Source organism: Fundulus heteroclitus, chromosome 2 (genome assembly GCF_011125445.2).
Source record: "Fundulus heteroclitus isolate FHET01 chromosome 2, MU-UCD_Fhet_4.1, whole genome shotgun sequence".
Lineage (NCBI taxonomy): Eukaryota > Metazoa > Chordata > Actinopteri > Cyprinodontiformes > Fundulidae > Fundulus > Fundulus heteroclitus.
Genome location: NC_046362.1, coordinates 24,265,092 through 24,292,212, shown reverse-complemented (window position 1 = coordinate 24,292,212; position 27,121 = coordinate 24,265,092). Strand labels below are relative to the sequence as shown.

General features: G+C 39.6%; 1 protein-coding gene across 4 annotated transcripts in view; it reads left to right on the top strand.

The window, feature by feature from the left end:
- The first annotated feature begins 3,184 nt into the window (after positions 1-3,184).
- Positions 3,185-27,121, top strand: part of lrrc4ca (leucine rich repeat containing 4C, genome duplicate a) — a 138,693-nt gene continuing 114,756 nt past the window's right edge. For 2 of the 4 annotated variants that reach the window (XM_021310964.2, XM_012853281.3), the window contains exon 1: positions 15,141-16,815. The gene's annotated coding sequence lies outside the window, so the exon portion shown is untranslated. Of the gene's footprint in view, positions 3,283-15,123; positions 16,816-27,121 lie in introns of those variants that run through there. The other 2 variants (XM_036151326.1, XR_002427121.2) reach the window with 2 other exon arrangements.

Genomic DNA, 27,121 nt, shown 5'->3' with positions numbered 1-27,121 from the left:
AATCTTAAGTACAAGTCTTCACAACATTTTATCAGGTTTTTCTACCATCACATTCCTCTCTCCGATGGTCACCAGGATGGTGTGTACCACAGAATAACACATTATTGTGACAAGGTATGAGGTAATTACTTTAATTGCTTTAAGGAGGATGTGCTACCCCTAGTGGAGGAGTTGAAGTATCTTGGGGTCTTATTCACGAATGAGGGGAAGATGAAGCAAGAGATCGACAGGCGGATTGGTGCTGCATCTGCTGTGAAGCAGGCGCTGTGCCGGTCCGTTGTGGTAAAGCGAGAGCTGAACCAAAAGGCAAAGCTCTCGATTTACCGGTCGATCTACGTTCCTATCCTCATCTATGGTCATGAGCTTTGGGTCGTGATTGAAAGAACGAGATCCCGGATACAAGCGGCCGAAATGAGTTTTCTCCGTAGTGTGTCTGGGCTCTCCCTTAGAGATAGGGGGAGGAGCTCAGTCATCCGGGGAGGACTCAGAGTAGAGCTGCTCCTCCACGTCGAGAGGAGCCAGTTGAGGTGGCTTGGGCATCTGGTTAGGATGCCTTCTGGACGCCTCCCTGGTGAGGTGTTCCGGGGACGTCCCACCAGGAGGAGGCCCAGGGGAAGACCCAGGACACGCTGGAGGGACTATGTCTCTCGGCTGGTCTGGGAACGCCTTGGCATTCCTCCTGAGGAGCTGGCCCAAGTGGCTGGGGAGAGGGACGTCTGGGCCTCCCCACTGAAGCTGATATTCTCATGACCCAACCCCGGATAAGCGGAAGAGGATGGATGGATGGATGGATGGATGGATGGATGGATGGATGGATGGATGGATGCTGTAAACAAACCCATGTGTAATGCTGCACGGAGGACATTAGCACTGCTGGAGGACCTTGCAAATGAGATAATTAGGAGGGAACGATCAGCGATCAAAGATATTCTGACCAATGAAAATTACTTTAGACTATAAGCATTGCATTCTGCTACAACCTACAGGAGACAGTGGCTTCAACCCCACAGGTTCTGGGTCCAAACCTCATGTATGTAAGGGTTTATGAGGGGTGGGGAGAAACCTCTTATTCCTCCTGGTCTCTTCCCCCTCCTCAGATTGTCAATCTGAATGCACAGCCTCACAGGAGTTTCAAAATGGAGTATGGTGTGAGGCTCTCATCCAGCTTTAAAGTAGCTATCAAGTTTACTCTTTAAGAAGTGCTTTTAATTTCAACAAGATTTCTGCTTTTAACTCTGATTTTCACATTTAATAAACTTGCACCATGATAATTATCGTATGTTTTCAGATCATAAGGCGCACTGGATTATAAGGTGCGCAGTGAATTAACGCGTCAATGTGTATCTTTGTCCACATATAAGGCACACTGGATTATAAGGCACACTAAATATTCTTCCCATGTGTGTAATATTACTCTGCCCCCTCATGTATATAGAGAGCTATCCATTTCTGTCGGGTGGACAGAGTACCATATTTTCCGGACTATACGTTTTTTTTCATAAGTCTGATGTTCTTTCGTTTTTAATTGTTTTCATCATGAAAAATGCCACTATGCTTTAAAAATAAGCTTCAGTGTTGTTGTAAGACAAACTTATTTGTTACAAAATCTCCATTTGTATTTATTTCTTATCAAGCTCATTAACCAACATCCTTTTCATTCCAACATGGCACTAGAACCCATCTGAGCCCACCTGCTTGTGCATCTCTCTGTCAGTCCTTTACTGACAAAATGATGAATGACACAAACAAATAATATGGACATGCTGTGACTGATGTACGCTACATACAGTGCAACCTGGATGCTTTGACGATACATTTAACAATTCCAAACAGCAATGGTGATAGGACAGTTCTGAAACTGTCTTCTCACCATTTATTCACTGTGAGACTGAGGGGTTATGAGTTTAACTAAATGTTCAGTAGAACAAGAGAACCACAGGCGGATGCACTCTCATCATTCCCTTTTACTCTGTACACCACATTTTTAAGCACAAGTCAGGCCTGTAATCTGCAAATGTCCCTGCAGTTGTTACATCAGAGATGGACAACAGACTGAGTACAGAGAGATGGCGGACTACTTAGTGGCATGGTGTGGACACAATCATCTCATCATTAACCTGAATAAGATGAGGGAGATGATTTGAATATAAATACAGCTGTGTTTACCTGGGCCACAGACTGAACTGAAAACTGAAAAGTAAAGCAGTATACGAGAAACGACAGAGCAGACTGTACTTTTATTGGATTGTTGGATCCATCACTGTTTGAAGGAAGACTTTGTTGATTTTATATAAATCTGTTTCGGAGAGTGGAAGCTCTTCAGCTGTCATTTGTTGGGGTAGCAGCATCAGATTCAGTGACTTAAAAGTTGAGAAAAAAAAGAGAAACGATTAAAAATCTGGCTCTGTTTTAGGGACTCTTCTTAAGACTCTAGAGCTGGAGGAAAAAAGGATGCTTCATGAAAGAAAGATGCATGATGGACAATACCAAGTAGCCTCCTTTTCATGGAACAGTAATTCAATACCAGAGGTTTCTTGAAATCCACTGGAGCACATACAACTGCAGTAGATGCATATCACAGCTTAAGCCAGTTATAACAATGTTTTTGATATAATTTCCCAGGGGGATTAATAAAATATTTGTGAATTTAATTAAGTTTAGTTTTCAATTACCAGACAGAACCTAAAACCCATGACTATGGTCCAGTTCTATTCAACATCTATGTATGTGACCCACGTCTGTAAGAACTGGGTTGTGCATGGGTTACATAATGGCCTCGTGTTAATTGTCTTTATATATTTATTTCAGTATGTTCTTAAAACCAATTGGAGATACAGGGTGCAAAATTTGTTAATATGTGTTGCATTGTGAACCCGGGCCACCCTTGGTAGCAATTTGGCCCGAGAAAAAATGTTTATGGGGCCCATGTACACATGTTTGTGCAGTACTATATCCTTGACTTTAGAAAAACATAATCAAATGTACTTACAGGGAGCATGTCACATTTAACCGAAGGTTTAACCACTAAAATGAAAGGCACGTATTTATGACCATTTAAAATGTACAGGTCATGTTTCTGTTATTAATCAGGAGGATTTATATTGCTCATTTTTCTGCTGTGTCTGTTTATTTGCCCTTTGGCAGGAAGCACGTAAATGAATGGCCCACATGATCCCCTATGTGCCTGAGCTGAAACACAGCAACCCAGAGGATTAGAGACAACGAGGATCGGCAGTCACATCCAGATGCTGCAAATCTGTTTCTTGCCTCAAATGAATAAAGGTACACCATTGTCTAAAACGCTACTTGTTTTGCATCAGCTTAGACATAGCCAAGGAGATAAACAAGCCGAAACTGAGGTTGCACCAAGTCTAAATCTGCTATGATACAGGATTACATGGTTTATGTCTTGCTTAGAGCTTTATCCTCTGATTGTCAGTCAAGATTTTCCAAGTCGCAAAGTAAGCCTTTAATGGTTGCACATTAATCAAAAATTCTAACAGGAATACGGGGGCTGTGAAAGATCTGCAGAATACTGATGATTGCTTGCAATACACTGACATGTGGTTTCCATGCTGCTCAGACTGAATTCTGTGGTTTCTGAAAAAAAATTATGCAGTGAGCTGTGTTTCATTAAAAATGCCCCATAGTTGCATTAACCCACAGACAGTAGCCATCAGAATTACAATGATCTCAAATCACAAGATCTTTGTTTATTTATTTGTAAAGTAAAGCATAATTCTTTGGCTTTTTCCTCTGTTGCAGAGGGAACATATGACCTTAATTCAGCAGAAAATCTTCTGCACAAATAATACCAAGTTAATGTTTTTATATTTATCACAAGATGACCTAAAAACGTTAAATTACTTCTAAAGAAAATTAATAACAACTAATAATTTCAAGCTTAACTTCTGTATGGCTCAGATTCCAGTACAGTTATGCATCAGGTGCCCAAAATCTTTCTTCACAGTAATTATTTTGGGAGAATGTTTCCAATGCATTGCTACGGTAAGAATTGCAGATCGATTAAACAGGTGAATGCCTATATTTGGCGCAGCCAAGGTGTTGAGGGGATCCGTTTTGGTGGCCTTAGGATTGCGTCTCTGCTATTCGCGGATGACGTGGTCCTATTGGCTTCATCAGGGCGTGATATACAGCTCTCACTAGAGCAGTTCGCAGCCGAGTGCGAAGCGGCCAGGATGAAAATCAATGCTTCCAAATCCGAGACCATGGTCTTGAACCGGAAAAGGGTAGAGTGCCTTCTCCGGGTTGGGGGGGATGTGCTGCCCCTAGTGGAGGAGTTTAAGTATCTTGGGGTCTTGTTTATGAATGAGGGGAAGATGGAGCAGGAGATCGACAGGCGGATTGGTGCAGCGTCTGCTGTGAAGCGGGCGCTGTACCGATCCGTTGTGGTGAAGAGAGAGCTGAGCCAAAAAGCGAAGCTCTTGATCTACGTTCCTACCCTCATCTATGGTCACAAGCTTTGGGTCGTGACCAAAATAACGAGATCCTGGATACAAGCGGCCGAAATGAGTTTTCTCCGTAGTGTGTCTGGGCTCTCCCTTAGAGATAGGGGGAGGAGCTCAGTCATCCGGGGAGGACTCAGAGTAGAGCCGCTGCTCCTCCACGTCGAGAGGAGCCAGTTGAGGTGGCTCGGGCATTTGGTCAGGATGCCTCCTGGACGCCTCCCTGGTGAGGTGTTCCGGGCATGTCCCACCGGGAGGAGGCCCAGGGGAAGACCCAGGACACGCTGGAGGGACTATGTCTCTCGGCTGGCCTGGGAACGCCTTGGCATTCCCCCGGAGGAGCTGGCCCAAGTGGCTGGGGAGAGGGACGTCTGGGCCTCCCTACTGAAGCTGCTACCCATGCGACCCAACCCTGGATAAGCGGAAGATGGTTGGATGGACGGACGGACGGACGGATGCCTATATTTCTTATTTTCTGGTTTTGGTCCAAAAGAAAGAAACCTCTTTTCTTGCCCTTCTGTTTGAAATAACCTGCCCATCAATCAACAAAAAATTAAATAAAATAAAAACACCCAAACCCTAACAGTAATCAGATTAATTGAAATGCCTTTCCATGTCTTAATGGACTGTTCAGGTATGATTTGAAAAGTTACAGGGAAAATGGATCCCTTACAAGTGATTTCAAAAGGAAAAAGTCCTTGAAGGACAGCGGATACAGGAAGCAATGCAAAGGTTCAAGATTTGCTAGTGCAATTTGCTTTACGTTATGTAGTTTGGATAAGTCTTAAACTGTGCTCAATCACATTTCTCATGCTTCATAGCACACATTTTGCCTTACTTCATTATTTTGATACTCTTCTCTATCAAAATTTTCGGAGTGAATTTCAACTGCCTTACATCATCTTTACATCACTGAATTCTGACATTTACCCATGACCTACAAAATGTTTTGCACACAAGGCTAAAGGGAAAACATAATTGTTTAATGCTCGAACATTCTGGCAGCTGAACCTTTCATAACTGTGTGCAAAAGTCTGAATGTTTGTCAAATAAGTTAGACTATGTCCTGTGAGCAAACAGTATGATGATACCAATATGTCGAGAAACCATTCATCTGCTATAGCTGGAGCTCTCCCATAGATCGTGAATTAAACTTTAATTAGCCTTTGTGCCATAGGCCTGGGAACTTGAGGGTTCGTCTTAGGATCTTAGCTGTTTCAAAGATTGTGCTCTTCTCAAATGAGAGGTCTGATGTTTCTCCAGGTTTCTGTTGGAGTCACTTCTCCAGAGTGGGGGTTACTGCCCCGAGTGCTCCAATGACCACGGGCACTGCTGTTGTCTTCACTTTCCAGACTCTTTCTAATTCTTCTCTGAGCCCTTGGTATTTCTCCAGTTTTTTGTGCTCTTTTTTCATTATGTTTCCATCACTCGGGATAGCCACATCAGTCACAACGGCTGTCCTCTGCTGCTTATCAATGATCACAATATCTGGTTGGTTGGCCATTACCATTTTGTCTGTTTGTATCGGGAAGTCCCACGGGATATTAGCTTTGCCATTCTCCACCACCTTGGGAGGTGACTGCCATTTTTACCTGGGGGTCTCTGTACACTGTGCACTATACCAGCCACTTGCTTCTGCCGATCCATACATTCCTTTCCTGCTAGTATCTTACACCCTGTTGTAATATGCTGGAATAGTTTCTGGGGCCTCATTGCATAGCCTGCACCTGGAATCTTCCCTGGTATGGTTGATATGGCCCTATGTTGCTCTGGTGCTCAAGGCCTGCTCCTGTGCTGCCGTGATCCGTGCTTTGGTGCTGTTCTTGAGTCCAACCCCACCCCAGGCACCCCCAGACCTCAAGACCCAGGTACCTCCCAAATCAGCCACTGCGCCCCACAGAACACATCCAACAGCCCCCCCACCCCCCCACACACCCACTAAGTTATGAAGCCGATCAAAGGAGCCCAGAGAGATTGATCTGATGGGGAGGAAGATGCTGTCTCAAGATTAATATGATCCAACAAAAGATCGCAATACTGAGATTTTTTTTTTTACTTTTCAATTTCATGAAGATAGTTTTCTTTGCAATACATAAGGCAGTGAAAGCAATGCAAACTTTTTTTTCCAAACTTTGGATCTTCCTCATTGTTTCTCTGTTGATGGTTATTCATCCAAAACATGATCTTCTGATCTTCTTCCTGAAATCCAAAAGTTTCTCGTTTTTTCTGTTTACCAGGATGAGATTGTATGCATCCATCCATCCATACATACATACATACATCCATACATACATCCATCCATACCTACCTATGGTTACTTGTAAATACAAAGACTGGTTAGTGTCTATGCCCAGTGGACAGATTGCCAGTCTATCACAGGGCTAGGCAGGGGAAATTTGAAGAAGTCAATCAACCTAGCATGCATGTCTTTGGACTGTTGGAATACACTAAAGTACATAGTGAGAACCCATGCACAATGTGAAAACTCCATACAGTAAGGCTTTGGCTGAAAATCAAACACAGAACTGTCTTGCTGCTAGGCAACAGCACTAAAAACCACAGGACCATGTAGCCCATGAAGGATTGGGACCAAGGTGTGAGGTGAGCTACCACTGCCAAAACCTATACCTCTTGGAATACCACTGCTAAGAATAATAGAACATGACTCTGGTTACATTTTGTAGGATGGATTTGTATTGCGCAGATAGATGTGAAATTCCTGGAACAGCACAAGATGGAAAAGAGCTAAAGCCCTTGTCAAGGATGTTTTTGTTCATCGATGATAGCAATAGTTATTGTGCATACTTATAATGACTTTAGATCACGAATCTGATTACAGGACAATGGTTAGAAATACACTCTATAAATCTGGCCTATGTGCAAGAGTGGCAGGAGTAAGGGCCCCTGTTGAAAGAAAGTTCAGTTACCAGCTTTCAAGAACCTATGAAGGCAACATGGAAAACATGTAGAAGAATGTGCTCTGGTCCAATGATACCAAATTAGATTTTTTTTAACTCACACACAAAGCCCTCTGTGTGGCATGAAACTAGCGTTGCACATTCCCCTGAAAACTATATGGGAAAAAGTTCAAGGGATATGAACCTTTTGTAAGGCATCTTATCTAACTTTATAGAGAGGACAAAAACTTAATATAGGAATTTGCAATAAGTAAAAGGTTTACAAGCCTTGTGTGGATTTACCCCTCCATTTTACCTCCCACTCACCTCACCACATTGTTTTAATGCCACTAAACCCTGCAGGATATCAGTTGTGAAGTCTCATACCCTCCAAAAAACATCATGAATAATGAATGGTGAATCTTAAAATAAAGAACACACATTATTAATGTATTCAGAGCCTCCTTTTGAAGTGGGACAGCTGTGGGTGTCACAGCAGAACCCTCTTACTCCATGTCTGAGCAGGAAGAAATTTAAAGTCCATTGAAAAAAGGGAAGAGTATCAGAATTTTAAGCAATGAATCATATCATAATAAAGCTTCATAATTTAAATCAATGTGGTTTATTTATATGGCATCAATTAACAACACGCTATCTCAAGACACAAAATCAAGTATATCAAATCATACAAAAAGATTGGTCAAACAGTTTTCTTGCTAAGTAAACCCTGCCGATTGCATTGTGTCGTTGACTTGGAACATGCATGCTTCCTGGATGAGTATATAGCAATAGTAAACAGTCACTTGCATTGCATTGTGTAACTGACTTTTATTGTATTACCAAAGGCCAATGTAATGTAATTGACTGAGGTGTTTCATCTTCAAAGATTGTTCCTAAGATGACAGCTATAGTCTGAATTTGAAAGCAGAATTTTTAAGCAATCCAGGTTTTTATGTCATCAAGACATGCCTCCAGTCTACGCAACTCATTGGATTAATCAGGATTTATAGAAAAATATACATATCTTACTATCATCAGTATAACAGTAGATATATTATTTATTATTTACATGAATATGCTGGAATCATGCATGGTAAAATCCCCCACAATAATGAAATAATTGATATTTAACAATAAATTAGACAAGTATTATGACAATCCAAACGAGTTGACACATTTATATTAGTGTAATCATCTTGCTCTGGCTAGGTTTCTCTGAGACAAAATAAATTAATTACCACAAATCATAAAATTATTTGTTATTTGCAAACCATGAACCATGCCTGAAGGAAAAAAAAAGGACACTCCCGCCACTGTCCACAGCCTGGGAGTCAGCGCGAAATAAAGCTGATAAAAATAATTTCACTAAGGTTAAAAATTTGTTCAGCTATTAATGTGTTCTTCTCACTCCTGCCAAGGCTGAGGCAAAACACCTCACAAAGCTGTACATTTAAGCGCTCTCTCTCTCTCTCTCACACACACACACACATTATTTGTATTATTAAAATTATGTTTTATTTATAATGATGTATTTTTTTTTTTTTTTATCATTTACCATTTCTAAAAGATTTCTTTAAACGCATCAATGTCGCAAACAAGGAGTGGGGCGGGATGGGGACGGGGTCTAAATACACCTCGAGGAGGTATTTACCTCTTCCAGGCATTTTTAGGCTGGTCGAGACACAAACCGCGTGAAGATAAACAAGTAGGGAAGAGTCAAGCTGGGTGAGCTAAAAAGAGTAGGGTCAGTGAAACGGCACCATATGTGATTTGTATTTTGTAACAAACATGGAGCTTTGTTCAAAAAAATATATTCTCCTTTGTTCTCACATTCTTTACTCCCTATCCCTGAATAACCTGTGGGAATAAACTCTGAGCTTTGACAGGTTTTTGAATTACTATACCCCTACTTTATTGCATACTTGAAACATCTCCACAGATTTACATTTAATTTGCAGGTCATCAGAAAATAATGCTTATAGAAAGGAAGAAATCTAAACATATTATGCTGAATAGTAACTTACTGTTTGTCCCTCTGTACTGTCAAAAACACTGAACAAAATAGCTGAAAAGAATGGTAGGATAAAAAGAATGAAACAGACATCCAGATATACTCTAGTGCCATATCTGTAATTCAGATTAATGTCAAGCACTTGTCTTTTTTATCAGAATACTTAAAAGTGCAATATATACTGAAGCACTGCTCTAGATAAGGCTTTTTACCTGCCCTTGCTGCTCCAGGAATAACTAGCCCCCAGGAGCCTTATATGAGTCTTGGCCTTTCAGGGAACAAGGTCATAGTTTTAACAATGGCAGCCTAACACTTTTCAATCACTCTCCAAGGACAGAGTGATCTTTACTGAGGTGTTTCAGTTGTGCTCAAGAGTAGTGCTTACATCTGTACAACACAAGAAAAGATTACAAAATAAAGTATTTGGACCCTCAAGCATTTTTTTTTGTTTTCCTTCAGACTCAACAGTAATTTGTGAAAGTATTCAGACCCCTTGATATTTCATAAATGTTCTGTTACAGTCACACATCTTAATTCATTTTAAAGGAAATTCATGTAATAGACCAATACAAAAAAAAGCATAAGGAAAATACATAATACCTACACTTTCTTTCTGAAGAAAATAAAAAAAAATAAAAATCTGGTTTCACTCAGGGAACCATTCTATGCAATTACTGGAATGACCTTCCCTTGGGTATTAGACAGGCCTCTTCCATTTTTTATTTTAAATCCCTTCTTAAGACCCATTTATTTTCCTTGGCTTTTAACACAATCTGAGACATTGACTTTGTTTTATTGCATTTTACTTTCTTTTTTTTTTACTATTTTTATATACTATTTTGCTTATTGTTTTATGAGTGATCATTTGTATTTTTGGATTGTGTACAGCACTTTGGTCCTGCTGGTGTTTAAAGTGCTTTTTAAATAAAATTGGTATGGTATGGTATGGTATGGTATGGTATGGTATGGTATGGTATGGTATTACTGCTGCGAGTCCTTTGGGGTGTCTCTGCCAACTTTACACATTCAGAAAAACTTGGATACATTTATTAATGTTTTAGGGTGAAATTTACACTGACCATTTTAAATCTTAACAAAGTTGTAAACCGCCCGGACAACAGACCTATAAGCTAGCACAAGCTGTTATTAATTTCACGGACAGCCCAATAACAGGGTTTTGTCTCGGTCTACGAGCTGCACCGCGCAATGCTCCGCTGCATGAATGCATTCTGAAACAGCGAAACAACATACAAACATGAGTTCTTTGTCTATAAGTTAATGTTTCAATAATTATTTTAAGTAGTACAGGAGCTGTATATAGTATTCAGAATTCTAGAGCACCCTCTAGCAGCTATAGACGGCAATGTTTACTTCTTGGTTCATGTTGGTCAGTATGATTTACCATTTAAATTGGCCAAACTATGAAAAAAGTGTGATATATAGCTAGAAAAATATGGTATTACTACAGAGCCTGGAGAAGAGTGAGTGAGGAGACTGGAGTGGCAGTTAAGTAAAAGTGTCACTATATAGCGCCATTGTCCTACTGTATTTCAGGCTTGTTGCCCACTGTGCTGTCACCTGTTGTGCAATCGGCTGCCGATAATGTCAGGTGAGCGACAGCAAGCAAAAGTGACCACATTGTGGCCCCATTCATGTTCAATGTGGATGCACCTTAAGAAAAGCTTTTGATTCCATCAATCACAGTATACTCCTGGAAAGGGTAAAGGGAATATGGCATTGGATGACTAGCGCATACATGTGTTTCCAGTTATTTAGAGAACAGAAAACAGATTGTAGAAATAAATGATGTTAGAGCTGATTTATGTCATGTTAACTGTGGAGTACCCCTGGGGTCAGTCATTTGGCCAGAACTTTTTTTTTAATTTTATACATTAATGACTTTTCCAAACTATTGTCTTTGCTGATGCCACCACCGTCTTCTACTCTGGTGAAAATATGACACATGTATTGAATATGGTTAAAAAGGATTTGAGTAGCACAAAAAGATGGTTGAGTGTAAATAAATGATCAATGAATATCACTAACTATATGACAAGATGTATTGATAGATGTTAATGGCATTGAGATTATGCATGTGAAAGAGTTTACATTTCTGGGTGTTACTTGTGATGAAAATATAACTTGGAAACCACACATCAATAAGTTAAAGGTACAAAAATCAATGAAAATTATGTTCCTACATAAAATGAAAGATTCATTGAATGATGAAGCTTTGACATTATATAATTCAGCAATTGTTCCTTATTTGATTTACTGTGAATAAGTTTAGGGGAATGCTTGTGAAAAGTATACAAATAGCATTTATATTTGGAAGAAAGGAGCTATGAGAAAACTAGGTGGAAAACAGTAGAGATATCTAACAAATCAATTATCCCTAAAATTAGGATCAGAAATAGAAATAAAAATCAGGACTAATTTAATGGAACATTGTATTTCCTGTGTGTCAGGTCATCACACCTGAGGTCTCCTGTCTCCAAGGACAGCTGAGAGCCGTACCTCTGTTAGCCATGCGGGGCTCCCCTACCCCCACAACACCCTCACCCCCCCCTTGAAATCTCCGGAGTCTAAGCTAACAGTTTCCTTTCCATATGCTTCTTGTCCTGTGTTGCCCTGTGGCGGAATGATGACCTGTCCATAGTGTACCCCACCTCTTACCCAATGACCACTGGCGATAGGCACCAGCTCCACCTCCACCCTGCGTGGATAAATGGGTATAGATATTGGGTGGATGGAAGTCAGCTTCCTGTTAATTAGTCTTCCTCCCTCTGCTGTCCAACCTTTATTCTGCCTCAGTTGCTCCACATTTACTCTTATTAGCTCCTCTGCTCCGTTTGTAAGTTCTCAACTGGTTCCTTGGTTAGCCCCTGCCTCTGTATTTAAGTTCACTGATTCCCATTACTCATCTTTGAGTTTTCCATTGATTGCCTGTTCTATTTCCTATGCTTCTTTTATGTGTTCTCCCTGTGTATGACCAACCTGTATGCTTTTGTATTTTTTTATTATTAAAATACTATTTTATGCCATAGCCACTCTGCACTTGGTTCGTTCACTGCCACAAAACATGACTGAAGCTTTCAGACCATTTCCTTATGCTTATTAGTTTAGTCAGAGTCCTTCACCTTTTAGCTCCCAAACAAATGAAAAAAAAAACTTTTAAAATGTATTCTTCTAAAATATTATACTAATCTGACACATGTATTTACAGGTTTGACAGAAAGCTCCTCTCCTTATTTCTATGGGTGAGTCCTGCCCACCCTACAGAGACAACTAACATCAGCTGTTTGTATCCAGAATCTTGTTCTTTCAGTCATGAGCCGTGTCTTATATTTATAGATAAGGTTCAGAGTGTAAATGGACCACTAAATTGAGATCTTTACTTATTGGCTCCCATATTTCTTTAACACAACAGTGGTTAAGAACAATGATAAAGACCACTGTTCCAAGACTGGAATAGTGGTAGAAAAGGCCCCTATCCCTTTTTCCATCTTTTGCTTTGTCTGACTATCAACCATTATCAAGATATTTGAATATCTCTGCTTTAGGTAGAGACTAACTCTATATGTGTCACGATCCCAGGGTCTTTGATGAGTTTTAGTTTCATGGGGATCGTGCAGTCTTGTTTATGTTTTTCATCTTTTAGCATCCGTCAGTATGTAGATTCTATTGGTTACCTTTCACCTACACTAATTGCTCCACCTGTCTTCTCCTATGTCTTCTCCTTTATTTATTCAGCCTGTTCATTCACATTGTCAGGTCCTCCAAAAAGCTACCCTTGTTCTAGTTTCCACCTTGCTGTGTTCTTGATCCTTGTCCCACATGCCTGCTTGTAAGCTTGTTATTTTTGTTATTAATAAACCACCTTTCACCTCAACATTTAGCTCCCTACCTCTTGTCTGCAATTTGGTTCCTTTCCAACACGCAACAACATGACATGTAAGGGAGCAGTATACCTCTTTTTGCTTGATAATCACTGTGAGGATCTAACCCTCATCCCAGCCCTTTGACATGGTTGCAAATCACTCTGGTGTCTGCTGAAGATCATAGTTGTAGGATCCTGAAAGAACTAAGGCTCCATCCTAAAACCCTTAGTTATATTTCTTAGATCCTGCTCCTAGCTCCTGTTCCTTGACCTTTAATGGAGTCAACAGTAAGAATGCTATTGTGGGTAGGAAAGGAGCTTCAGACTGCTGCGGTGATTTCGGACAGCACAGCACAACATACATGATGAAAATGCACATGGATGATACTAGTCAAATCTCGGTCTACAGCTTTCTGACAATGAACTGCAAAGTGTGCACTCTCTTCTCTCTGGCCGTTTTTGTTAATTTCTATGAAGTGGGCTGTGCTTATACTTCATGTCACACAAAGGACTGTGGGATTTCTTATTGCTCCTTAGTGCCAGTAAGAGACATTGTGAGGTTCCTATGCTAAAGTAACTGCGAGAGGAGGCATACAGGCTCATTTACCTACCTCCTTCCTTACTGACTGCACTATTTGGACAGCACTTATCATGGCAACCGCTGATGCACTTTTTGAGTCCTTACCCAATAAAGGTATTTGGATGGAGCCTAAGTAATCTGCAAAAAGATTAAACCCTCAGGTTCCCAAACCAGAAACCCTCTGTTCCATGACTAACCCATGCCGTGAGATCCTGTCCATTACCACCTAAGACAGGATCAGTGATACAGGGCAATCCGCACTGGGAAGCCAAAGCAAATATGTATTCTCTTAGTAGCTTTATGTCAAACATGTAAAACCTTATGAGTTAGTATATTGTAGAAATATCAATATTAAAAATCTTTTATTTGTTTGGGAGGTAAAGTAATGGACTTTATGATAAATGTAATGAGGTAGTCTGAAAGCTTCAGAACTTCAGAACAGAACAGCTAAATATTAATATCTCTCATTATGCCATGTTTAAAATTGAGGAAAAAAGTGAACTAAGAGAAAACAATTAATGAAGCTTCCTCTGAGTGGAAAGCAAGAGGGTTGTGCTCTTTACTACCATATGCCTGCAACACAGATAGGCAGGTCGACAGTTATAAAGACAGATGACTGATGTAACGCCTTCAGCACTGAGGGAAATTAGATCAGATGTTGACAGCTACATGGACACATCCCAGGTTTTCAAATGCTTTTTTTTCCACATCTTGCCATCGCATGTTGTATTTGAGCGCATTGTCTTCAAATGCTCAACTTGGCTTATCGTCGAAAAATTATTTCACGTCCTTAGCTTGTCTATGCATGTTGCCAAATATTACTGAGTTTAGCATAATATTTGCAGTGCAGCAGGGAGCCTAAGATAAATGCTTCACAAGCAATAATCTTTCTGAAGACCTGAAGTCTCTGGTGTCACCCACCGTGCTAGAAATCTGCACCGTGTGGACCTCTTTCATAATTCATAACACTCTGCCAGCATTTATAAATAGGGTCTAAAGTGCTGAAGCCTGAGAGAGATTATAACTCATGTTAATCTGTTTTCTGGATTGTCACACTTCTCTATATTTGTGTGCTCCTGCACTCTGCATCTATCTCCATGCATACAAACATGGAGATAATTCATGCTCGGGTCTCCTGTTGTGCCTGACAGTGTTTATGAAATACAAATACAAAAGTGTATGTAAACAAAATCTATATTGTGTCATGGGAGAGCGGTCCTATGCGACAATCTACCCGAGGAGGGGTTTCACATTATCACCCAAGAGAAAAGGTGTCGGTAGGTGGCAGTCATGTCCTATTTCCAAGATCCACATGGGAGGAAACTCTTTCTGTCTCTTCTCATTCTTTCTATCTGTCTGTGTCGTCTGCTCAGTGACTTTTATTCCCACATGCTCACACGCACAAAATAGCATTTCCCCCCCGAAATGACCAACAAGGAAAAGCAACAGGTGAATCAGTAAATATAAAGGAAGCACTCAACGAGTTGCGTATAAGGGTTTCCAGGTTTTTTTTTTTTTTTGTTGTTTTGTTTTTTTAGTTCAGAGATGCATGAAGATTGGTAAAAAGAAGGGGGACAATTTTCTCTGGCATCGTTGCCTCAGTCTTGCGGGTGAGCCACCTGCAGTCACTCGCGGAGCACACCCAGTTGAGTTGGAGGAGCAGCTTGTCAGTGGGAGGTAACCTGATGCCCCTCATCAATTCACTGTTTGTCTGTGTTTTATTTGAATATATAAAACGCAGAGCGCTCGTGGCACTATGAAATGGACCGATGGATGCAGCCTGCCTGCGCGTAATGGAACCGGCTAACTGAAGGAGCTCAAAGCACTCCGCAGTCCAGAGAAGGAGAGGATAGTTGGACAATCGGCGTCTTGTGGAAATACACCCCTAAAAATAAATATATTCTGCCACATCAAAAGGAGGCTTCATGAGGAAAATTCACGGAGCGAAGGGGGAGTGCAGGAGACATGAATGCTTTCAGTGAACTGTGATTCCCCTGCAGACTGGGTGCGGAAAACGTGCAGCCTTTTTTTTATTTTTTCCCCAGCTCTTTCAGACTTAAAAGCTGCAGCCAGAGGCTACAAATGAAGAAACCTCCCAGGATTTCTACTTGCTTCATTCCTTATTACAGCATTTCTTTTTAAATAAGAAGGGCAACGCAACTTGAAGAGAGAAATTGCCCTCTTATATACATCAAACTTCTTCGCTTAATCTGTAGGATAACACACACCCGTAATACTGCGGGACTGCTTTCATTGACAAGGGAATCAGATATACATCCCCCCACCCGGAGAAAAAAAAAAAGAAAGAAATCTGTGTTAGCTCATGCGCTGGAAATTCAATCAGGCTTGATTAATAAATATTCTTATAGAGACTTCATAAAAAGTTGCATTTGAAACGCAAGCCAGCGGGACGCTAAAACAACCCCACCTCTCCCTCTGTAAGGGGAAGAAGCTCTGCCTTAGTGTCTAAATGACGAGATTTCCAGGATATAGCTTTGATGTGCCTGCACATTGACCACCACGAGCTGATGGGTTTGGAAAGGTCAGTTTTTTTAAGCTCAGAGAGAAGACAACAGATCTAACACGTTCCGATTCATTTGACTCGTCATTTTCTTTTTAAATCTGGGAGAACATTGCCTTGTCGTCAAGGAGAATAGTTTCAACATATTGCACTTGTCGGTTACCTCGGCTGCGATATGCGTCTTGGAAGAAGAGGAAATATCCATTTGCTTTGCGGGGTATCATCACTGTGAGACTTTAGCAGCACGCCGTCCGGACTAATGTGTGGATTACATACCACTTGTTTTAAAAGTAGGGACACGATGTCTCTGACAAGAAGGCGACACCACGGATTTTTGTAAACGCGCCTGAGATTTGCGGAATGTTTCTATGCAGTTATTTTTTTGGGAGGGTGAGAGAGAGGAAGAGGGACCTTTAAACGACTAAAGCAAGACAGATCCTCCACACCTCTTCGTGAAAAAGTAAGTTATTTTTTTGTAATTTTTAAACACATCAGAGGGTTTTAAAGCTTCTTCTCGTTACCCAATATTGACTCTTGTTCCAAACATCGTCTTTTAATCTATTCAGGACCGCAGTGACAAGGGCACATAATTCCCATGGTTCTACCTCCCAAGTGTTGCTGCATTCTCTAAGTAAATATATATTTAATTGTGCGCTGTTCCGGCAAGATAGCAGAAAACGCGCACGCTCGCACGGGTCTGCTCTACTCTCACTACCAGCCCCTGTCTTGTGAATGCGAGCGCGTGTTAAATATTTCATAATTAGTTGAAAATAGTTTTCCATTTAGGATATTATGTGAGGCATATTTGTCTTGGGCAATGATAAATAGAGCCAGAGTTAGGTTTTGTTAAACGCAAATAAGACACCTTCCTCCCCTTGCAGGTATTCATGCAGTCTATACCTGTTTATGCTCAACCTACATTCAGCAACAAAAAATGTGCCATATTTAGCACGTGTGTGTCTGGTACAGTAACCTTGGAGAAATTCGGTCTACATGGTTGTAAGTACAAAATAGTTTGCGCTGAAATTGAAAAATCTAGCTCACCCCTGGCTCTTTGTATAATTAGGCCACAGGTCCCCACTTTTTCCTCATCAACCCTCACCCACACACCCCAACCCCCCATTTACTTGGTGTGATTTAGACAAAAGGCGCTTGTTCACCGTCTCCGTGGTTGGCTGGTAGCGAGCTGTCCCTCTACGTGGTGCTGAAATAAAATAAATAATACGTTGCCTTCAGTCTGGTCCTCCCCAGATGGATCAAGATATGGGTGCTGTAGTACATGGCTTGCTAAAAATCTGTTCTGAACTCCGCTGCAGTATTCCACAAAGCAACAGTTGCCACTTTGTGAAAGTGTCCTTGAAGGTTTGATGAGGACCATAGTGAGTAAGATTTTTCAGATTACAAGACATGCTTTTAAAGTAGGTTTCATATTTTAACGAAGAAGGTGCATTTTATAGGACTCCTACCCAGTTAGTAGGGTGTCTTGCACCTCTGAGGTGGGTTCATAAAGTGTTTGTGGTTAGGGGGCACTAATACCCTTGGGGGGATTGCAGAATGTCTGAATCTTTCGTTAGTTGTGTTTCTGTTGGTGCACTTAAAATTTAGGTCTAAAAATTAAAAACAAAGATCCATGATCCCCATTTCTTAGCTTACTTTTTTACCCTACCTAATAGTCTGCAATTTTATATTCAAACTAAAAAATCTGCAGATCTGATAAACTGGCTAAACATGCTTTTTATCGCTTGGAGAACATTGTCTATAATTTTTAAAATAGTACTGTGACTGAACATTTTTTGACATAAACATGTGATTCTGATCATTTGAGGGCAGGGCCAGGAGTGAGAGACAAACTTTCTAAAAGGGCCACTATTAGGGCCAAAAATAAAAAGCATATTGATACAAACAATAATTGTTGCAACTCTTCAAAGCTTGCCCATTCCACTCTAAAACTGATGCATAAAAATTGTATGCATATTTGCCTGTTCATAAGACTATAGGCTTGGGCTTCAGAACATTAGAAAATCTTGCGATGGTAATAGTAAATATTACAATGATGATTCTAGTTTTAATATTTTCCTGTTTTCAACTTTACTTTCATTCTCATCCGTGTTTACTACAATATGTGTGGACTTTAACATTTTGGGCAATGTCAGTTGTGTCTGGTGTGAGCATTTGCTGTGGTGAGACTCTCCAACCGGTTAAATATTCATATTATCAAGTGATATGCAATTTCAAAATTCTTGGAATATATTAGCCAACAATTATTACACTCCTAACAGTCATTTGTAACAAGAATATTGCACACAGTGATATTGGGATGAAAATATATTTGTGATATATTATGCAGTTTTACCATGAGCTATGTGTCATGTGTGTGTTAACAATGGAGCCTCTAAGGATAAAGTCTTAAATTAAGATGAGCATCAGTCATCAGTCAAAGAAAAGATTGCATCTCTAACCTGGGAAAGTGAGAAACATGGCAAACATTATTCATGTCACTGAAAGGGAAAAAAAGCTTTCCATATGATGGAGTGACATCACCTTAAGGAGACAAATTAGACTGCTGATTTTATGTTTTTGCCCTGTCAGAGACTTTAGTATGATAAATCCCCCCACCTATTCCCAGGATTGCATTTGTTTATTGGCAACTGGTGCAAAGTGATTCATGGTAATAAGCAGGCAGACTATTCCTCCTTCCCATTTAACACTCCTCAAACCTTTTTTTCCCAGTGGACATTTTCTTGGAGATGGATGTCAGCTTTTATATGGGTATGGCTATATAAAAATCTAACCAACATAAAAAAGCTTATCGGTTTTGAGAGAGTTTAAGTTAGAGTTTGTTCATTTCACAGTGCAGAACCAACAACAGCTGTATCCCCCGTGTGTCCCCATTAGTCCCTCTAAACAGTGGGGAATAGCCTTAGAGCAGGTGCAGCAAAGGGACCAAGTGGGACTTCCTGCTCACACAAAGCCAGTCAGCTAATAATCTAGTCACCAAAGACATCTGTTGTATGTCTTATTTCGTGTGCCATTGTTGTCTGACTTATCTATTGAAAATCATTCTGGGAAGCCATGTCAGAAAATAAATGAACTTGTCAGCTGGAAAAGGGCACAACTGCAATGAGGTGCCAGGGTCTTGCAAAGCGACTAGCTGTATATCCATGTTCCATTCCCACAATCCCTTTGTCATCTTTTTCCACCCCTCATCTGCCCAGGATTCACTTCAGTTCAAGGCCAGGACTGTGTGCCATATAATAAAATGTTCATTTCTCAAATCGGATTAATCTCTGTAAAGCCCAGCTTAAGACACCATTAGCATTCATTTCTTTCACTGCCGGAGACTTGTATCAATAATGGAGCTACCCCTTCATTTTTCATCTTCTCTTGGTATAAAATCTCTCAGGGGGGTTTCATTCATTGGGAAAAGAGAGAACCGTTCAAGAGATCTCTTATCTCTGCCCTTGCCGTTTTTAATAGGGACTAGGTCTGTGATGTTGGGGGTCTAAGGTAATAAGCCATTTAGAAAGTAGTCTTAATGATGGCATGAAAAAAAATATATAAAGATAGTGCTAATGGAAACTGTTAAATTAATTAAGCTAGTCCTTACTTAGGAGCTGAATTAATATGGTAGCATTTAGAGTGCTGTATTACACCAAACAACAATTGTTATCACAATGTGTGTGGTATCACAACCACAAAAGAGATATTAATACTTGCGGTGCCTTGCTCTAAAACAGTAATTGGCAATAATGTATTAAAATATAGCAACCTTCGGCATTCTTTATGACCACAACTTTTATGGGTCTTAGAAACCAGAAAAAAATGGGAGAGAAAAATATACATAATTCATAATAGATATCACAATATTCAATAATCACATGGAGTGGTATTAAATTATCCTAATATTGTGTAGTCTTGGTAAAGTTAAAGTTAGATTGTTCAGTAATATTTTTTTATTTATTGTTTTGCTTTTAATTCCCTACAACAGTCTGTGAAGTATGGGCAACCCGGGTTCAAATCCCATTCGTGTCAGGAAAGGCATCCGGCATAAAACCTCTATCAAGTCTTTGTGTAAGTTGCAATGACTTGCTGTGGCGTCCCGTAAATAAGGGAGCAGCTGAAAGAACTCAGACTGTGGAGTGTAGGCTATTAGATACCATACCATACCATCTTCATTTATAAAGCGCTCAAAAACAGCCAAAAGCTGAAATAAAGTGCTGTACATCATTACAAGCTAAAACATAAAAAAATAATGCATAGAAACACTTTAAAGAAACAATAAAACTAATTTAAAATTAAAACTTAGTCTCGTTTGTGGTAAAAGTCAAAGAATAATAGTGGGTTTTAAAGCGAGTTTTAACAGTGGGCAGCTAACCAGCCTCTCTTATGTGCAGAGGCAGGGTTCCATAATTGAGGACCAACAATAGATAGCCAATAAAATTTGAATGCATACTTGTTACAGTGTTTATTGTTTGAGTCTGTTTACAGTGAAAAAGATTTTATTTCCTACCCAGATTCGATTTAGGCTAGAAGTGTGAGGCATTCTAACGTAATTATCCTTTGATCTAAACCATTGTTTCATTGTAGCTCTCTGATCGTAGTTGTCCTGCGGAAAGTAATCTTCAGCGCCAGTCTCTGAAATTTTTTTTTACAGGATAGTCTTGTATTTACCCCCTTCCATCTTCCCTTGAACTTTGACTATCTTTTCTGTTCCTACTGAAGAACCGTAGTCTAAGAGCATGATACACTGTCATGTTTCACCATGAGGATTTACAGTAATTTGCATACTCATTCCTACACATATAAACTTCTGCATGTAGGCCAATACTAAAATGTTAGTTTCACCAAACCAGTGCCACATATTTGCTCAGATGATGGATTGAAAAGCACTTTGTAGGATGTTCAAATCTTGGGGTACTGTTTTAAAACCTAATGCTGCTTTAAAATTCTCCACAATCGTATTCCTTGTCTGTCAGATATTTTCCGCGGTCTTCATGATGTTTATGGTTCACAAAACAAGTGTACTATAATGATGCATCATTACTCACCACTTCATTACTATGCACTAATCTGTCTCAATCTAATATATAAGATCCCAATAATATTAATTTAAGTTTGGGGTTGTAACAACACAAAAGTTGAAAAAGCTCAAAAGCTATGAATACTTTTGCAAAGGTGGTGTAGTATAGACAGTCACCTTTTTTGGATTTGTGACAAAATCAGCATCTGTCTCTTTAAAAACACACTTGATGTAATTAATTGAGTTTAACTATCTCATAAATTTCACAGTTTCTCTTCATTTTGCTGATGTGGTGAACAACTGCATCCTCATGAAATCTTAACTCAAAAAAAATGTCTGTGCCACTGTGGGCCGTCAGCTGAGCATGAAACTCTTAGGTACTTTTAAAACATAATCTGTTCCACCAACCAAACATAAGCAAGTATGTAGACTGTGCTCACATAAACAGACGGACAAGGATTGTATCCCTCAGTAGACCTAATCATTAGTCATCCTCTCCCGCATGTCCGTCTGAATGTTCTGTCCGGGGAGAAGAACAGCTGAGCTGGGGAACCGCCATGGCACATTCCACCAGTCGATGGGTTAATCAATCGGTGTTCCAGCTCAGCCCATCCATCTCAAGGAATAATCTGGGAGACATCATAAAAGTGCCATTCTATCTTTCAAAGGGCCAGGCATTGCTCATGTCGCTTATTATGGGAACAGGAGTGCATTAAATGAAATATGGAAAAGAGTGTTTAGTGTGGCAACAGTGTGAGGCATTTTTACACTTTCGTTTTACTCTAAATATGCAGCTCAAAATATTTTACTGTGACTCAGATCTTGAAAAGAATTCTTCCAAATCCATCACTACCTCCCTGTTTTGCTGCTTCCTTCGTCAGAATCAGCTAAGAGCACTGACCTGAATTCAGGATGCATCATTACTCACCACTTGCTTTACATCATCCACCTTCCATCAGGGATGGTGTCTTTTCGACTTAGTTATTTGTACCATTTTTTTGTGTTGCTTCACTAGAATGTCACATGCCATCAAAAAGGGAGTGACAGCAGCTGAGGTGGGATTGATGTAATGGTAGTGATAACAGCTTGCTTAACTGCAGAACAAATACACACACAATTTCCCAACATTTCTCTCAACACTTTTCCCTCTAACACACACAAGCACATTAACATGGTGCATGTGCTTGGAGGAGTCATTCTTCCTGCCTTTAGAGCCAGTGGGCAGCGTCTGTTTAAAGTGATACTGGCCTCGGCTAACATGTTAATTCATGCTGCTAAATTAAAAGGTTAAATGAGGTGGGAAGGGGTAGAGAGCTATCTCTTGCTGGCTCATTTTAGTCTTTATGCGCAATGTACATCATGGATATGCAGATACTCACGTGCTCCTGAGGAAAGAAGGTAGAAGATAATGAAGAAGATTTGAACAAGAAAGTGGGAGAAAAGGCCTTTCCTCTGAAGACTTTTCAGTCATATGCTGTTGAAAGAGGAATTTTTGGGAAGCTGTGAGTGCTCTGTGGTCTCCGCTACAAACACTCAAAGTTAAAACCATTTGAACTGCAGACTCCCTCCAAACATGGTTTTAGCTGTCGCATAGCAACAGAGCCATGACTGGCGCATCCCTAGGCAGCTTATGAGCTCCTAGCTAAAATAGAAGTTGACGATGGACACCAGCCTTTAATGACAAAACCCATTTCTGCAGGCCATTTTGAAATTATGCACCACATCCACAGACCTATTCTTGGTTGTTCTACAGCCTGAGCTGGGTTGACCAAAATAGTCTGAAAGAAGTTACAGTTTGTTCAACATATAAATGAAATGCTGTATGTGGAAGGAGATTTATTGCATTTCAGCTTTAGTCTTAGTCTTTTTGTCATAGAAATGAGCTCTATTAACAGATAGTTGATCTGTAAGACGTTTTTTGCCTGAGAAAAAGCTGCCGCTCTGTCAGTGTTATGTCTCTAATAAATTGCAGATTACATTTGAAAATATGCTGTGTCTCTCTGCTAAACAAAGTGAGATTAGTATCATTTTTTTCTTTTTTTTCTTTTGTTTTTGCTTTTTCTTTGAATTCAATTCATTTTCAAGAAAACATCTATTAAATCTGAGAGAAGATTGGTAGTTTTGCACATTTCCCTTTCTGTGGTGAGACTATGGAATGCACTTTCAGCTCAGTTAATCAATAAACCCTGTATTGAAGGAGCTTAGGAAAAGAAGAAAAAATGTTGAGCAATGATGACTGTGCGACCAGCTACCTTAATAGCTGTTGCTGCGCTCAACTTTTTTTCTTCAATCATAGCACTGAAACTGGGGACATTCCCAGGGCCAACTTTTACTGGAGACAGATTGTCCACAATGGTAACTATCCCCGAAAATTGGGGATGTCTGGTCACCCTAGCGGAGATCCTAAACAGGCCAACAGCCTATGGCGTTTCCTCAATGGTCTGTAGCTGCTGTGAAACGCTGCCAAAAACACTTACCACATCCTACTGACTTTTTTCTTACGCAGAATACACTGTAAAATCCATTGTTATCAGTAATTTAAAAAAGCGTGCAGCTTGTTGCACTTAAAAAACAAGTAAAAGGAACTAGGTATTTTAAGTTGTGCTAACTTGGGCTTTCTTTGTAAAGTACACTTATACATGAGTTTAAGTAACTTAAATAATATAGTACACTGTAAATCCAATTTGTTATCATTACTTTAACAAAAGCATGCAAACCAGTTGCAGTTTAAGAAACTAAAATAATAAAGTAGTATGTCCTGTACAACTTCCTTTAGATACACTCTTGACTTAGTTTTGATTACTCAGAATTACTGCTTTAGTCTATTAACTCATTGCACTTGTATTGAAGTTGGGCTGACTCAGCATTTATTTACTTGAATGGCAATATGGCTTACTTGTTAAAACCATGTAACCCGATTGCACCTAAGAAAAAAAAAAAAAAAACAAGTGTTACATGCTTCAAATACCTAGACATAAATCCAAAGCATCAACTCCTCCACAACATGAGCTCTTCAGCTACTGTAAGCACAACAATAAGGAACATAGTATTATATAGTATTCACAGTGTTAAACACAAATACAATGAAAAACATAAGGAATGCTGCTGAACACAAAATATTAGTATGTTACTCAACTTCTTGAACTGGTAAAACATACTTGTATATTAATTTAGAAAAACAAAACAGGAAAAAGGGTGTTCATCTATTAAATATTATCCTTTGAATGCATAGAATCTCCTGAAACATTGCCCTTTTCCCAGTCAGCCCATATGGATTGACTTTAGTCTTAATTGATAAAGCAAAGTAATTATTCAATATTGTGCATCAGGTCATAACCATATGCTCTAAGGCTCAAACTGCAGCCATTTCTCTTCAGAACACACCTCCATCTACCCTTTAACTTTCCAAAAGCTGCAGCCCTTTGCCTTTCCATGATGTTTAACAGTGCCTGTAATGTTAAAATAATACATTTCTATGGATGCATAGCATTAGCTGTTAGCATTAAATCAACACTGGTGTCTGGACATGCTGTTCTTTTACGCAAAGTTGTCTACTATTGTGACAGAGTAAAGCCCTCGGTCTCCCATTCCACATGGACTAGAGAGTTTGGAGGCTCTCTTACTGATTAGAAAGGAACATCAAATTTAATATGTCAGGGCAAGGCCTGCCATTTTCCTATGACACTCTTCTTCTGCTGTCCTCCTTTTTTGTCTTCTTCTTTTCTGGCAGATTGCAAAAAACTTTAAGCTTGACACCACCACCCATTGGAACATCTATGTGGTGTAAAGCCTCCCATTGACGATACATGCTTGGTGCCCGAAACTGATTTAAAAAGACTTTGGCTCTCAAACAAACACCGATGTTTGGGCGCACGCCTACAGTACGAGTTCTAGACCTTAGTGCTAGTAGTGGAAAAGTGGCAACGGTGTCTCGGCTTGTGTGCTGGATAGATGAGACTGCTGAGTGGAATAGACAGATCTGCGCAAACCAAGTTGCGGACATTCTCTTTAAATGTGTGGTGACTTAAAAAACAAAGCATTTTGCACTTTTCACAATGTAAGTTACTTCATAAATACAAGTCATGATAACGCAATGTTGACAATCTAGTAAAGTTAGCTACTATATGTAAGTCTAGGTAGCTATTGGATTTTATAGTGTAGGCGTGCTGCTGTTGTCAGACTGGCAGGCACTATGCAAATTAAATCTTCTGCTGATTTGTTGGAATAATATAAACTAGCCGCTAGAGCAAATTGCTTGCTCTGAAAATGAATAAACAAACTGATGGTTATCTGTCAAAGAAAAAAAAAAAACTTTGCCAACTCTGCATTCATTTTTAAATTTATTAGGTCTCTCAGAGTTCACCATCTTTCAAATACCAATATTAATCCTTGTTGTACCCCACCTTCGGTTGTTTGCCCTTTTTGAAGAATGCTCAAGCTTCTTAGGTATTGTTGAGACTATTTCTGGTCCACTTCTCTTTCTGGCTGCCATGTTTGCAGGCTGCTGTTTTTTTGCAAACATAAAAAAAAAAAATAAATAAAAAAATGCTACACTCTGTGTTGGCAACCCTGGAAGCTCTCATATGATTGGCTCAGGAACCAGGAAATAAGCAGGGGCTACACTGATCGTACCTCTATGTCTGAAAGGAGAAAAAACTTAACTAAGACATTGTTGATCGAGAGGACCGATTGTTTATAGGGAATGTTACTTCCGTCCGTTGTGACAAATGAGAATGAGTTTGGTTAATTTTACAGTGAATGTACTACATATGGCTCCGTAGGGTTAGGGTTAATTTAAGAACTGATAAGAAACAATGGTCTAGACGTCTATCCATCTGGAAAATGTTATGATGCCTTTTATAAAGGCTTTGGGACTCCATTGAGGCTCATTATCCTCAGATGAAGATTGCATGGAACAGTGCTGAAACTTCTCGGGAGAGGCCAGTCTTCCCAAATTATTTCATCCATAAGGTCACAAAAGAACCCATTGACATCTTAATCACTACTATTTTTTCCACATAATAAATTATAATAGAATCATACTTTTATAGGTATGGTCCAGTTTTTGTTCTAGTTTAAGAATTTGTGTAAAGCATGATTCTCTAGAAGTACAAAAAAGAAGGGTTAGTCTTTTACATGCGGTCACTAATTATTTTGTTTCCCTGTTGTTTTTTGTTTTTGTTTTTTCTCTTTGGGGATGGTTGCCTTCTTTTTTGGGGTTCCATTATGTGGATATGGATGCGGGTGTGCATACTGGATATGGTGCTGAGCAGTAAAGAAAAGGACAGAATTAAATAGGCTTAAGCTTCTTCCTGCTCCTTTTCAGACATGTTAAGTTTATATTTCTTATTGACTGGTTTGTTATTGGCATAACTGCTATCAATTTGCTAAAGTAAATGCCATTCATAACTCAACTACATTTTGTAATTACTCAAGTATTCTTTGAGATTAAAATTTGATCTGAAACATTTTAGTGTGACAAATAAACAAAATAAATCTGTTTTGCACAAATACTTTTTTTACAGCACTGCATCTGTCCTTCTTATCAGTATTCCTAAATCATCTTAAAGGTCTTTTGAGGATTTTAGTGAGCTACAATCACAACATGAGGTCTTGACATGCTGTGACAGAAAGAGGCTATTCATTCACTGGTAAAGAGAAACATATTGAGATTGTTTTTTTTTTCTTCTTTTTATAGACCTTAACTTCAAGGAGATAAATATGTTTTCAAACCATCCCAGTAATC